Source organism: Salvelinus alpinus, chromosome 27 (assembly GCF_045679555.1).
Source record: "Salvelinus alpinus chromosome 27, SLU_Salpinus.1, whole genome shotgun sequence".
NCBI lineage: Eukaryota > Metazoa > Chordata > Actinopteri > Salmoniformes > Salmonidae > Salvelinus > Salvelinus alpinus.
In genome coordinates this window covers 42,608,453-42,622,170 of record NC_092112.1, presented here as the reverse complement: position 1 = coordinate 42,622,170, position 13,718 = coordinate 42,608,453, and the positions used below count along the sequence as shown (strand labels likewise).

The following is a 13,718-nucleotide window of genomic DNA, read 5'->3' as shown; positions in this document are numbered from 1 at the left end:
AGGCTATCAACATAAAAAGAATAGTTGCGTGAATGGGCTTCCAAAATCATGGATGTATGTTTATAACTCAAGCTAGGCTATGCCTATGCTATAAAAAGTAGCACGCAGGGGACCCATAATTGCCCTTGCCCATTATTGCTGTTGAACAGTTGCCTGGCCAAGCGCTGGTGCCCCTTTAAAAGGCTCTCCATGTTGCCCTCACATGTGATCGGACATACAGAGGCTCCTGGATGATGCTGTTATGTAAAACACACTACACTGCAAAAATAAGGTGTTTTATTTAACATGCCGCAGAAAATACTAAAGCGTATTTTTTCTCTCTCCTGCTTTGAAGACCGTTCGGCTGAGGATTGTTACACTTTTCACTGCCAGAGCAATAGATTAGGCTAACAACACTTCGGCTGCGAGCAGTCTTGTTTGTGACTGGTGTACAACTGAAAACTGCCTTGCACTGCCATAACGGATAAAGCGACGTGTTTCTCTACACTTCAGCCCCCCCCCTCAATCAGCGGTATCAACTCGTGTGTGGAAATAGATCCGTGTTTGAGTTGATGTAACGCTGGTAAACAGTTACAAGGAGTATGCTACCTTTCGGAGAATAGGAGGGTGGTTGGAGTGGTTTGCTTCTTTCGTCATTTTTTGGGGGGTTCCTCGAAGAGTGTAGGAAGGCTAGAGGAAGCCAAATGTAATAATTCGACAACATTGACTTTCGCGGAAGGCTGAGTGAGACAAACACTTAAAGTCAAGAACAGAAGCCAGAAACCCCAGCGTCGGACTAACGTTGGAAGCTAGTTCGTCGTGTTTAGCGACATATCTACCTCCAACAACAAGGTGTCCTGGTCAGGATTATACTGTAGATAGCATACCTATATATTGTAAACTTGCCTAGGGAGGAGAGTGCCACAGAGACCCACACGGGTGAGTAGCTTGTGTTGCTATCTCTTTTGAGTTGTTTTGGGGAGTACGTTAGCTAGCTAATGCCAGTAAACTAGCTCATACGATTTAGTTGTTCTTCCATTGATGGCGTTTGCAGTGTTTTTGTTTCGAGTCGAGTGTATGGGCATTCACGAGGCAAATGGCCATGGAAATAGGAAGATGTTTTGGGGAGTGGTAGCTACTTGGCTGTGCAGTCAGACAGCGTGCGCGATGTACACTGCCTGGCCATCCACGCCAGCTCGGCTACTGTAACTGCTACTCGTGTTAGCCAAGTGAGAATTCGAGCAATAACAGACTCGATGTTGTAGATATGATCCTAAAGCATGCATTCGTTTTGATGTATGGTGTAGTTAGCAATGCGTGGATGTTAGTCTTCTGATACTACAATATTATCCATCGTGAAACGGTCATTATTGGCTTGCATGCTCAACAGGAGGATACAATTAGACTAATTGGATAGGTAGACTGCTTAACTTTGTCCTTATGATCCCTTCTAACATGTGTTAAGCTTATTGAACCTATGTCGGTATTTTATTTTGTTGCATGTTTCTCTGTCAGTATCGCGTTAGTGTGTGCGCACTACACGGGTAGGCAGGAGAAACGAAAAAGTGCGCAGATCAGTTCGCTATTTTGCATAATCTAGCGTCGATATCACATCTGTTCTTACATTGAGTTCCACAGATGCTGATGAAGATGCTTAACTCTTCAAATGAGAACATTTCTTCTGCAGTTTGAATTGTGGGTGAACCAATGGTCATTCACTCACTGTGACACATGCAGCCAGGTGCATTGAATAGTCGATGTCACAATATCTGATGGCCAACGTTCCATTTACGGCATAGAGATGACATCATGCATGCATTTCATTCCCACAGAGTTTGCGTTGTAACGTGCCTTCCAGGTTATTAACTAACTTGTGAGCGCCTATTAGTTGAAACGGTGGTTGCCTGCTAAGTGATGACATTCAAGCGAATGAACTGCCATATTATGCAGACAATCACAGAAATTGGCCAGCATATTTATCTATCATTGGTTAAATGAAAACTACTGCTCACCTATGACCTGAACATGTCACTCGACTACTGCAATAATGTGGCATAATTGTCATTTCAGTTGTTATGGGAGCTGACTACTGTTCGCCTACATTGTAACAATATTGATTGTTGAGAATTGTTACATTTCCATTGGCTTCAAGGTTGAGAGCTCAGGTTGAAGGGGGATTTTGAGTGACTGCTGAAGGGATTTAAAAACATCTGGGTGTGAGACTGAGCAGCATGTCACACCATCACCTCCAATGCAATGAGTCCATGTCCACGGGTACTGTATAAGCTGTTGAGGCGATGCTGAAAACTGGTTTTGAACTTTTGAAGAATTCTGTAGATGCCCTAACCCCCCCTCACACACACACACATTGTATCTCTCACTAGTGTAGATTAAGTTTGTGGTGCAATTAAATCAAGCCCAGTCAGACCTGTATGGATGACAAGAGAATGGGAACTATGTCATTTAAAGGTGTCACTGTGGTAAAACTCCCCTGCAAACAACAACAGGGAAATGTACCTTGCCATTTAGGTAGGTGGGGAAGATGGTACAGCATGGATGTGTCATCAGATAAATGGTCTGGGAAATTACCACTTTGTATTAGTCACTCTGCTTCTCTCCTTCCTGCTACATCTTACCAGAGCTGGAAAAACAACTCGGATAGTTTGCCTTATTTCACCATTTGTAAGGATTTGGGTTTCCTTGTTTTGGTTTTCATTTTACTGAAGCAATGTTGGTCTATTTGCAGGTTTAGGCATCGGTTAAACAAATGAATGGCTACTCTTTGACACCCTGGTTTATTGCAGTTTAGACATTAATCTCTGGGTATATAAAAGTTATTCTTCAGTCACTAGCTGTAGTTGTCTTGAGTGTTAGCCTAATGCAAACTTTGGTTGTGTCAGAGGTTTTCATCACTTTCTAATGCAGTGGACTCCTGATAAATGTACCTGTGTTCATTTTGGCAACAAAAATTGTGACATTTGTCTAATACCTATTTTTCAGTGGCAATTGATGAGACTATAACTGACTAAATGGACCCATAAACTATAACTAAATGAAAATATGTTTAATTTCACTGTGACAATCTGACTACTAAGTGGACCGGACAGTAGTTTTTTGAGAGATTGAGAGATTCTCAGTGATAAGCAGCGCAGTTCTGTTCAGCAGTTGGAAGGAATTGGCACAAACAGCCTATATCACGAAGGCGCCACCAGTCTTCTACACTGAACACAAATATAAAGGCAACTTGCAACAATTTCTAAGATTTTACTGAACTACAGTTCATATTAGGAAATCAGTCAATTTTAAATAAATTCATTAGACCCTAATCTATGGATTTCACATGACTGGAAATGCAATTATGCATCTGTCACAGATACCTTTAAACAAAAGTAGGGGCAGCCTCGTGTAACATTACACATCTCCTTCCCATAGAGTTGATCAGGCTGTTTGTGGATGTTGTCCCACTCCTCTTCAATGGCAGTGTGAAGTTACTGGATATTGGCGGGAATTGGAACACACTGTTGTACACGTCGATCCAGAGTATCCCGAACGTTGCTCAATGGGTGTCCTGTCTGAGTATGCAGGTCATGGAAGAACTGGGACATTTGCAGCTTCCAGGAATTGTTTACAGATCCTTGCGACATGGGGCCGTGCATTATCATTCTGAAACATGAGGTGATGGAGACGAATGAATGGCACGAAAATGGGCCCCAGGATCGTGTCAGATCTCTGTGAATTCAAATTGCCATCGATAAAATGCAATTGTGTTCATTGTCCATAGCTTATGCCTGACCATACCACGGGGCACTTTGTTCACAACGTTAACATCGGTAAACCATTCAGCCATACTGCCATCTGCCCAGTACAGTTGAAATTATTTGATTTGATTAATCCGTGAAGAGGACACTGCTCCCAGTGGTGATCAAAAATTAGCATTTGCCTACTGAAGTCGGTTACGATGCCTAACTGCAGTCAGATCAAGACTCTGGTGAGGACAACAAGCACGCAGATGAGTTTCCCTGAGATGGTTTCTGACAATTTGTGCAGACATTCTTCGGTTGTGCGAACCCACAGTTTCATCAGCTGTCCGAGTGGCTGGTCTCAGACGATTTTGCAGTTGAAGAAGCCAGATGTGGAGGTCCCGGGGTAGCGTGGTTACACATGGTCTGCGGTTGGGAGGCTGGTTGGACGTACTGCCAAATTCTCAAAAATTATGTTGGAGGCTGCTTTTGGTAGAGAAAATAACATTCTCTGGCAAAAGCTTCGGTGGACATTCCTGCAGTCAGCATGCCAATTGCACGCTCACTCAACTTGAAACATCCGTGGCATTGTGTTGTGACACAACTGCACATTTTAGTGGCCTTTTGTCCCCAACACAAGGTGCACCTTTGTAATGGTCATGCTGTTTAATCGGCTTCTTGAAATGACACACCTGCCAGGTGGATGGATTATCTTGGCAAAGGAGAAATGCTTAACATTTGACATTTCTTGGGTCTTTTTATTTCAGCACATGAAACATAGGACCAACACTTTACATGTCTGTATTTTTGTTCAGTGTAGGTAACTAGGCAAAGGGTAGCTAAGAAACACAAGATGCTTTACAAAATTAAAAACAATGGCAGCATTGAGTTTAGTAGTCTAGCTATGTTTTTCTCTGCCTAGAAAAAAAGCCGATGCCGATTTATAAAAAAAAATATATATCATACACACACACACATGTTTGTAATAATGACAATTGCAACAATACTGAATGAACAATGAACACTTATATTTTAACTTAATATAATACATAAATACACACACGCGCGCACACAGCTCTGAAGTGACAATGATACTGAAGAGTCTGCTTAGGAGACAAATACTCTCAACTGTTTGAATAAAAATAGAGTTTAAGTTACCTGTGATGAATGTTGAAAATAAAAACTTTAATTTCTATATGCAGGAAATCCTATTTTAATAATGGGCATGGTAAGAATTGACAACCACAGTGTGAGTCATAATTCCCATGACACCTTCTAGCAAAATCTGAAAAGTGGTTCCTTCATTTATTCCATAGGATATTTTTAGATTCACTTAAAATAAGGTCTGTGTTTCGTATAGGCTTACATCACCGTGCCAATTTTATAACTGTAGATATCCATAGGACAAGGTAACTCTGATCAATATTGGCTAAATATAAGCGAAGATAAAACCATTTGTAGAGTGGATTTATGAAAATATGTTGACAAACGTTACCTTATCCTAGTGAAATTTACACGGGTATCAAAACGTCGAGGCGGTTTAAGCCTGCACGAAACACAGACCTTATTTGAAGTAGATCAAGACATTCTCTATGGAAGACATGAACGGTAAAATAACGAAGGACCCCTTTCAAATTTGAGCCGCAGGTTATTACAGGAATTATAACGCGTCGACTATTTCTCTCTAAACCATATACCTTTGACTAATCCGGAAACTATCACCTTGAAAACAAAACGTTTATTCCGTTCCGTATTTTATCTAACGGGTGGCATCCATGAGTCTAAATATTCCTGTTACATTGCACAACCTTCAATGTTGTCATAATTACGTAAAATTCTGGCAAATTAGTTCGCAAAGAGCCAGGCGGCCCAAACTGTTGCATATACCCTGACTCTGCGTGCAATGAACGCAAGAGAAATGACACAATTTCACCTGGTTAATATTGCCTGCTAACCTGGATTTATTTTAGCTAAATATGCAGGTTTAAAAAATATATACTTGTGTATTGATTTTAAGAAAGGCATTGATGTTTATGGTTAAGTACACATTTGAGCAATGACAGTCATTGATTGATTGTTTTTTATAAGATAAGTTTAATGCTAGCTAGCAACTTACCTTAGCTTACTGCATTCGCTAACAGGCAGGCTCCTCGTGGAGTGCAATGTAATCAGGTGTTAGAGCATTGGACTAGTTAACTGTAAGGTTGCAAGATTGGATCCCCCGAGCGGACAAGGTTAAAAATCTGTCGTTCTGCCTCGTTCCTAGGCCGTCATTGAAAATAAGAATGTGTTCTTAACTGACTTGCCTAGTTAAATAAAGGTGTAAAAAAAAAAAGGCAAATCGGCGCCCCAAAATACCAATTTCCGATTGTTATGAAAACTTGAAATCGGCCCCGATTTAATCGGCCATTCCGATTAATCGGTCGATCTCTACTCTCCAGAGATGTTCGATCGGGTTCAAGTCCAAGCTCTGCCTGGGCCACTCAAGGACATTGAGACTTGTCCGGAAGCCACTCCTGTGTTGTCTTGGCTGTGTGCTTAGGGTCGTTGTCCTGTTGGAGGTTGAACCTTCGCCCCAGTCTGAGGTCCTGAGCGCTGTAGGTTTTCCCTTGATTCTGACTAGTCTCCCAGTCCCTGCCGATGTAAAACATCCACACAGAATGATGCTGCCACCACCACTGTAGGAATGGTGCCAGGTTTCCTCCAGATGTGACACTTGGCATTCAGACCAAAGAGTTCAATCTTGGTTTCATCAGACCAGAGAATCTTGTTTCTCATGGTCTGAGAGTCTTTAGGTGTCTTTTGGCAAACTCCAAGTGGTCTGTCAGGTGCCTTTCACGGAGTGGCTTCCGTTTGGCCACTACCATAAAGGCCTGATTGGTGGAGTGCTGCAGAGATGGTTGTCCTTCTGGAAGGTTCTCCCATCTCCACAGAGGAACTCTGGAGCTCTGTCAGAGTGACCATCGGGTTCTTGGTTACCTCCCTGACCAAGGCCCTTCTCCCCCGATTGCTCAGTTTGGCTGGGCGGCCAGCTCTAGGAAGAGTCTTGGTGGTTCTAAACTTGTTCCATTTAAGAATGATGAAGGCCACTGTGTTCTTGGGGACCTTAAATGCTGCAGAAATGTTTTGGTATCCTTCCCCAGATCTGTGCCTCGACACAATCCTGTCTTGGAGCTCTACGGAGAATTCCTTCGGCCTCATGGCGTGGTTTATGCTCTGACATGCACTGTCAGCTGTGGGACCTTGTATAGACAGGTGTGCCTTTCCAAATCATGTCCCATCAATTGAATTTACCACAGGTGGACTCCAATCAAGTTGTAGAAACATCTCAAGGATTGTCAATGCAAACGGGATGCACCTGACCTCAAGTTCATCTCATAAGAAAGGGTCTGAAGACTTATGTAAATAAGTAATTTAAAAAATATATATATTTTATACATTTGCTAACATTTCTAAACCTGTTTTTGCTTTGTCATTATTAAGCCAGCAGCATACCACTCTGCATCCTACTGCTGGCTTGATTCTGAAGCTAAGCAGGGTTGGTCCTGGTTGGTCCCTGGATGGGAGACCAGATGCTGCTAGAAGTGGTGTTGAAGGGCCTGTAGGAGCCACCCTTCCCTTTGGTCAAAAAAATATATCCCAATGCCCCAGGATAATGATTGACATTGCCTGGTGTAGGGTGCCGTCTTTTGGATGGGACGTTAAACGGGTGTCCTGACTCTGGTCACTAAAGATCCCATGGCACTTATCATAAGAGTAGGGGTGTCCTGGCTAAATTCCCAATCTGGCCCTCATACCATCACGGTCGTTTAATCATCCCCAGTTTACAATTGGCTCATTCATCCCCCTGTAACTATTCCCCAGGTCGTTGCTGTAAATGAGAATGTTCTCAATCAACTTACCTGGTAAAATTAAAAAAATATATTGTGTGTAGATCGCTGAAGATTTTTAATTTAATACATTTTAGGAAAAGGCTGTGATGTAACAAAATGTGGAAAAAGTCAAGGGGTCTGAATACTTTCTGAAAGCACTGTATCTGCAAACATTTGGTAGCACAGAAAGGAAAAGGGATAGGAAACAATTAGACTAAATTCCTCTTTCCACTACACATGCCAGCAGCGTACCACCCTGCATCCCACTGCTGGCTTGTCTGACGCTAAGCAGGGTAGGTCCTTGGAAGGTGCTGCTGGAAGACAAGGTGCTGCTGGAAGTGGTGTTGGAGGGCAAGTAGTGGGAACTCTTCTCTCCTAATCTAAGGCGATCCCAATGCCCTAGGGCAGTGACGGGGACATTGCCTTGTGTAAGGTGCAGTCTTTCAGGTGGGACATTAAACGGGTGTCCTGACTCTGTGGTCATTTAAAAATCCTATGGCACTTATCGTAAGAGTAGGGGTGTTAACCCCAGTGTCCTGGCAAAATGTCCAACTTGGCCCCATTTTTCATTATGGCCACCTAATCCTCCTCCTAAATGGCATATCACTCTTCGCCTCTCCACCTGGTGTGGTGAGCGTTCTGGCACAAAAATGGTTGCCGTGCATTACCCAGGTGGGTGCTACACATTGGTGGATATGGTGAGTTTCGCAATAGTATGTAAAGCGCTTTGAGGAGAAAAGTGCTATATAAATTAATTCATTATTATATCTGACTGGGTAAATCACTTTATTTTTGAGTTAATGTTGACCCAGGGGTTCAGACTTGTGCATTTGGACCAGAACTCGGGCACTGGGACTCGGACTTCAGCCATAGGGACTTGTCGCTCGACTCGTGACTTGACCATTGGTGACTGAGTCGAGCACAGGGGACTTGGGACTCAAATCACTAAACCTCAAGTCCAAATTGACTTCATCTCTTGGCGAAACAGTCTTTAGCCCGCCTTGTACTTTTGGACACCAATGTGGAGGTGATGGAGGTGCAACCTGTACTACTTTGCGGCACCATCTGGTGATTGCGAATTTGAAGGCAATGTACAGTGCCTTCAAGGTATTCACACCCCTTTTACTTTTCCCCCACATTGTGTTACAGCCTGAATTTAAAATAGATTAAATTGAGATGTTTTGTCACTGGCCTTCACACAATACCCCATAATGTCAAAGTGGAATTATATATTTTTTGAAATTGAAAAGAATATATTAAACAGGAAAAGCCTTAAATGTCTTGACTCAAGTGTTCAACCCCTTTGTTATGGCATGCCAAAAATAAATTGAGATAAAAGTGTGCTTAAGTTGCACGGACTCACTGTGTGGATTTCACCATGAGGTTGATTTTTAAAACGGTTAGTTTAATGCATGTGATAACTGAGGATGGATCAACAACATTGTAGTTACTCCACAATACTAACCTAAATGACAGAGTGAAAAGAAGGAAGCCTGTACAGAATACAAATATTCCAAAACATACTGCAAAAAATAAATGTGAATACAAAGTTTTATGTTGGCGGCAAATCCAATACAACACATTACTGAGTACCACTCTCCATATTTTCAAGCATAGTGGTGGCTCCATCATGCTATGGGTATGCTTGTAATTGTTATCGCTAGAACCGCTGGGCCTTAATGGACTCCCCTTAAAGCTTAATGAACAGTCATTCTGACTGCAACATTCTAACAGTGTAATTAATATATTTCATAAATGCTATTGCAAAAATAATCATTTAGTTGTGTTTGAAGGCCTTGGGTTACATTAGAATACGATTTTTATTTGATTTCAAAAAACAAAATAGCATTTTATTAATTTGTTACTACAGGCTGTATGTAAAAAAAAAAAAAATAATAAAAAATAAATAAACACTTGTTCAATCAATTTGGTTTGCGGGGTGTCTTTGTTATAGCTATGAAACAGAAAGCATATGTGTTGGAACATGGTAACAGCTTCTTTATATAAATATACCCCAACCACCAATGGTCACGGTCAAAAGACACGCGGTCACATGATTACATTAGTAGCCTAAACATTAAAAGCACCAGGTGGCCTTGATAAATAGTGAACACAAATGCAATAAAGGCATTATAATGAATGTGTCGACATGACAGCAGTCAAAAGTAGTCTATTGTTAGCTCGTGCTTATTGTGTGCAATTTCACACAATGACATCAGTTGGATTTCATTTAGCGGTTATCCATTGTCCTAACAGTTGACCCAATTTTTTAGTTGTTGTAACTTTTACTTGCTTGAGGCACTTTGACATACCTTTTGTTTGGTTGTAGCTGGTAATAGTTTCCGGTTTTCTCTTTTGTGTCTGTTGTCTTGTCATTCTTCAGCACCGCTGTGCAGGTGCCTTATTTTGTGCAGAGGGAAGGAGCTCCCGTCTCACTTTGTTCACGGTACCGGCCAGACTTGTTTTCTTTGCAAGGAAATGGCATTGCCCGTGAAGTTAAGAAATTGTCCATGGTGACATTTCTCCCCTTGTCAAGGGAAGGTCTCAGACACTCGCTCACCTGCTCCCCGATGTGGATGTTTTCCCAGATATTGAAAGCCGTTCAGCATGTACAATTACGCACGCTCTCACAGTGTAGCCTTCTCCAAGTAGGCCAGAGGAGACTGATGAGACTGCTTTGATCCAGTGAGCTGATATAGGTATCATACCATTTAAAAAAGATATATATATATTTATAATGGACCAATCAATACAATGTCCCGCCTTGTTCTTCATTCCCAATTGGCGATTACATAATTATGCACAATTTGCAACTCCCACTTTCTCCCCATAATAGTTTACTTAACTTCATCTTATGTGTGAAATTTCAGAATATTTTAGGTTCAGTTTCGAGGCAATTATCGCATAGATTATCAACTGGGCACTTTCAACTGTCATAAAGGAGCGGAGAAGGAGGACAATAAAATAAAAAGAGACCCTCCTAAAACGGGTTATAACACCATTTCTGTTAGTGATATTAAGATTCTAACACGGTGTGTTTATACAGACTTATTTAGGGAAAGTCAAGGATGGATGGGGGCATGAATGTCAAAATGACTGATTCTGCTGTTCTAGAGTTTAGGACTGGGGAATTTTTCAGGATAATAAAACAAACAGAATGGAGCTAAGCACAGGCAAAATGCTAGAGGGAAAACCTGGTTTGGTCTGCTTTCCACCAGACACTGGGAGATAAAATCACCCTTCAGCAGGACTATAAAATAAAACACAAGGCCAAATCTACACTGGAGTTTCTTACCAAGAAGACGGGGAATGTTCCTGAGTGGCTGAGTTACAGTTTAAATGTACTTGAAAATCTATGGCAAGACCTGAAAAATGGTTGTCTAGCAATGATCAACAATCAATTTGACAGCGCTTAAAGAATAATGGGCAAATCAAATGTTGCACAATCCAGGTGTGCAAAGCTCTTCGACTTACCCAGCAAGACTCACACCTGTAATCGCTGCCAAAGGTTCTTCTACAATGTATTGACTCAGGGATGTGAATACTTATGTAAATTTAGATTTATGTATTTCATGTTTTCTTTCACTTTGTCATTATGGAGTATTGTGTGTAGGTGGGTGAGAAACAAATCTATTTAATCCAGTTTGAATGTAGGCTGTAACACAACAAAATGTGGAATAAGTCAAGGGGTATGAATACTTTCTGATGGCACTGTATGCTTGTGCACATGGAAGTCAGTGATTTCTGTTGAGTATAGGTTGCGGCAATACAAATATAATGTGACTAAAGTGAAAGGGCATTTCGTTTAATAAAATGGCCCACTGTTTTTGTCAATTTTGACTAACCAGACTACATCAAAAATGTGACGGACTTAATGATATTTTAGTCAAAAATGACTAAGACTAGAATAAAACTAAAAAAGAGTGCCAAAATGAAAACAACTGAAATGTACTGGACTGTTGTGACCGTGCAACTGAAACTAGGGATGTGCATCTTTCCCATTCAAGACAATTTGATACGTATCTAGATACATGGGCTCCAATACGATATAGGAACAATGTTTTAGTTTGAAACTATTCGGTTTGATTAACAGAACCGGGAACAAAAATGATCTATAGGCCTACTGTTCCATTATTTTAAAAGCATGGTTAATCATTTTCTTTCATGTTCAGGGCAATTTTTATTTTTTTTCTCTCACAAATGCAACAAACCACATGGAAAATCCTCCCTCTGTCAATCAGTAACTTCTTCCAGTGTCTACCTGCCAGCTGAAAATCTTTCCCTGTGTTGGTGTAGGCTACCTGCCCTTCCACCTCCGATGCATAGCTGTAGCCTACTGAGTTACATGGGTGATTCATAAGACCGGGAGAGAGATTTTTATTTGCAGAATAATGGATTAACCTTTTCAATTCTAGTTAGGGATACTATAGTATTCACATTGGATTTATTATCTACAAAAAGGTAAGACGTGTTTTAAATTCTGGTGCCGCTCTGCGCACACACAAGCTTGTTAGCTAGCTAGCTTCTCTGTTCCAACGTTAAGCCACCTCTCTGAAGGTCAGACGTTCAAAGTTCCTCCATAGAAGCCGCTCCTCTAGGTAGAATTCTGCGGGCCTAATTCAGATAATGCATGTCATCACAAGATGCCCAGCGCTTCAAGCCAAGCCTCCTCCTCTACTTTCTCTCGCTCACTCCCCAGTAGTGATGGGTCGTTCGAGGAACGAGTCAGCTCTAAGAGCCGGCTCTTGTAGGTGAATGTTGGGAGCCGGCTCGCATATCAGAAGAGCCAAATCTATTTATAAAAAAATTAAGGTATGAATAATCAAAAGATTTAAATTAATAGAATTAACTAATTCAAAGAACGAAAAAATCAAATCAAATAACATAGGCCTTTATGCTCAAGCGCACACATTCGTTCTGACTGTCTTCTCAGACTAACAGCCTCACCTGTTGATTCTGTCAATCAGACACGCAGTGTCAACCAATGAACCAAAGATGCGTGAGGGAGGGCCGAGCCAACTCACTCACAGTCACACACTTAGCAGCCGAGGAGAGAGAGGAAGGACAGCTGAGAAAACAACAGCTGGAAAATGAGTCGGAAGCACAGTAGCATTTGGATGCATTTTAATAATGTAGACAATGTTAGAGCACGGTGTACAATGTTAGAGCACGGTGTACATTGTCTACATTTTAATAATGTAGACAATGTAAAGCCGGTTCTACGCACAACCTAAACCAGCATATGCGAACTGTGCACCCAACTGTGAAGCTAGCTGTAGCGGAGCTTCGAGAAACTAGCGGTCCTGCTAGTGATAGTGGTGGAGCCAGCACCTCCACACGTGGAGATGTATCCACTCAGTCAAGTAGGCCTACTCCGCGACCCACAGCAACGCAGTCTTCTATGAACCAGTTTATGCCAAAGTCTATTTCTGTAGCAAAACAAGGCCAAATTGATATTGAAAATGATTGCCACTGATTTCCAGCCATTTTCGATCGTGGAGGACCGAGGTTTTAGAAAATATAGCAATAGTCTAAATCCAATGTACACAATTCCAAGCAGGAAAGCCCTTTCAAAATCACTTATTCCACAGCTGTACGAGAGCGCACTGGCTTCAGTGCGGGAAAAAGTCCAAAAAGCTACTGCAATTTGCCTTGCCACTGACTGCTGGACATCAAGGGTAACCACTTCTTACATGTCGGTTACATGTCACTTCATTGAAGATTTTTCGATGTCTAGCTGTCTTCTGGACTGCTTTGAGTTCAGCGACAGACACAGCTCAGAGAACTTGGCAGAGGAACTTTTGAGTGGCCAGAGAAGGGCAAGTAGATGGGAAAAGGGGTATGTTGTGTTAGCGACAATGCAGCTAACATAACCAAAGCTGTGAAAATGTTAAAATGGACCCAGCATCCATGTCTTGCCCACACAATCAACCTGATAGTAAGAGATGCTCTGAAGGTGATGAAGCCCACTGTGGGCAAAGTGAAAGCAGCTGTGGAATACTTCCACAGGAGCACAGTAGGTGCTGAAAACCAAAGTCTACACCACGCCAGATGGGGATGCCTGAGCTGAGGTCTAAACAAGACTGCACTACAATGTGGAATTCAACATTTTAAATGTTGAAGCGGT

General features: G+C 41.7%; 1 long non-coding RNA gene across 1 annotated transcript in view; it reads left to right on the top strand.

The window, feature by feature from the left end:
- Positions 1-242: 242 nt before the first annotated feature.
- The window catches only part of LOC139556604 (uncharacterized), a 46,592-nt gene continuing 33,116 nt past the window's right edge, over positions 243-13,718 (top strand). Inside the window, exon 1 of the long non-coding RNA XR_011671148.1 lies at positions 243-918. This is a non-coding gene — a long non-coding RNA (uncharacterized lncRNA). The remainder of the gene's footprint in view (positions 919-13,718) is intronic.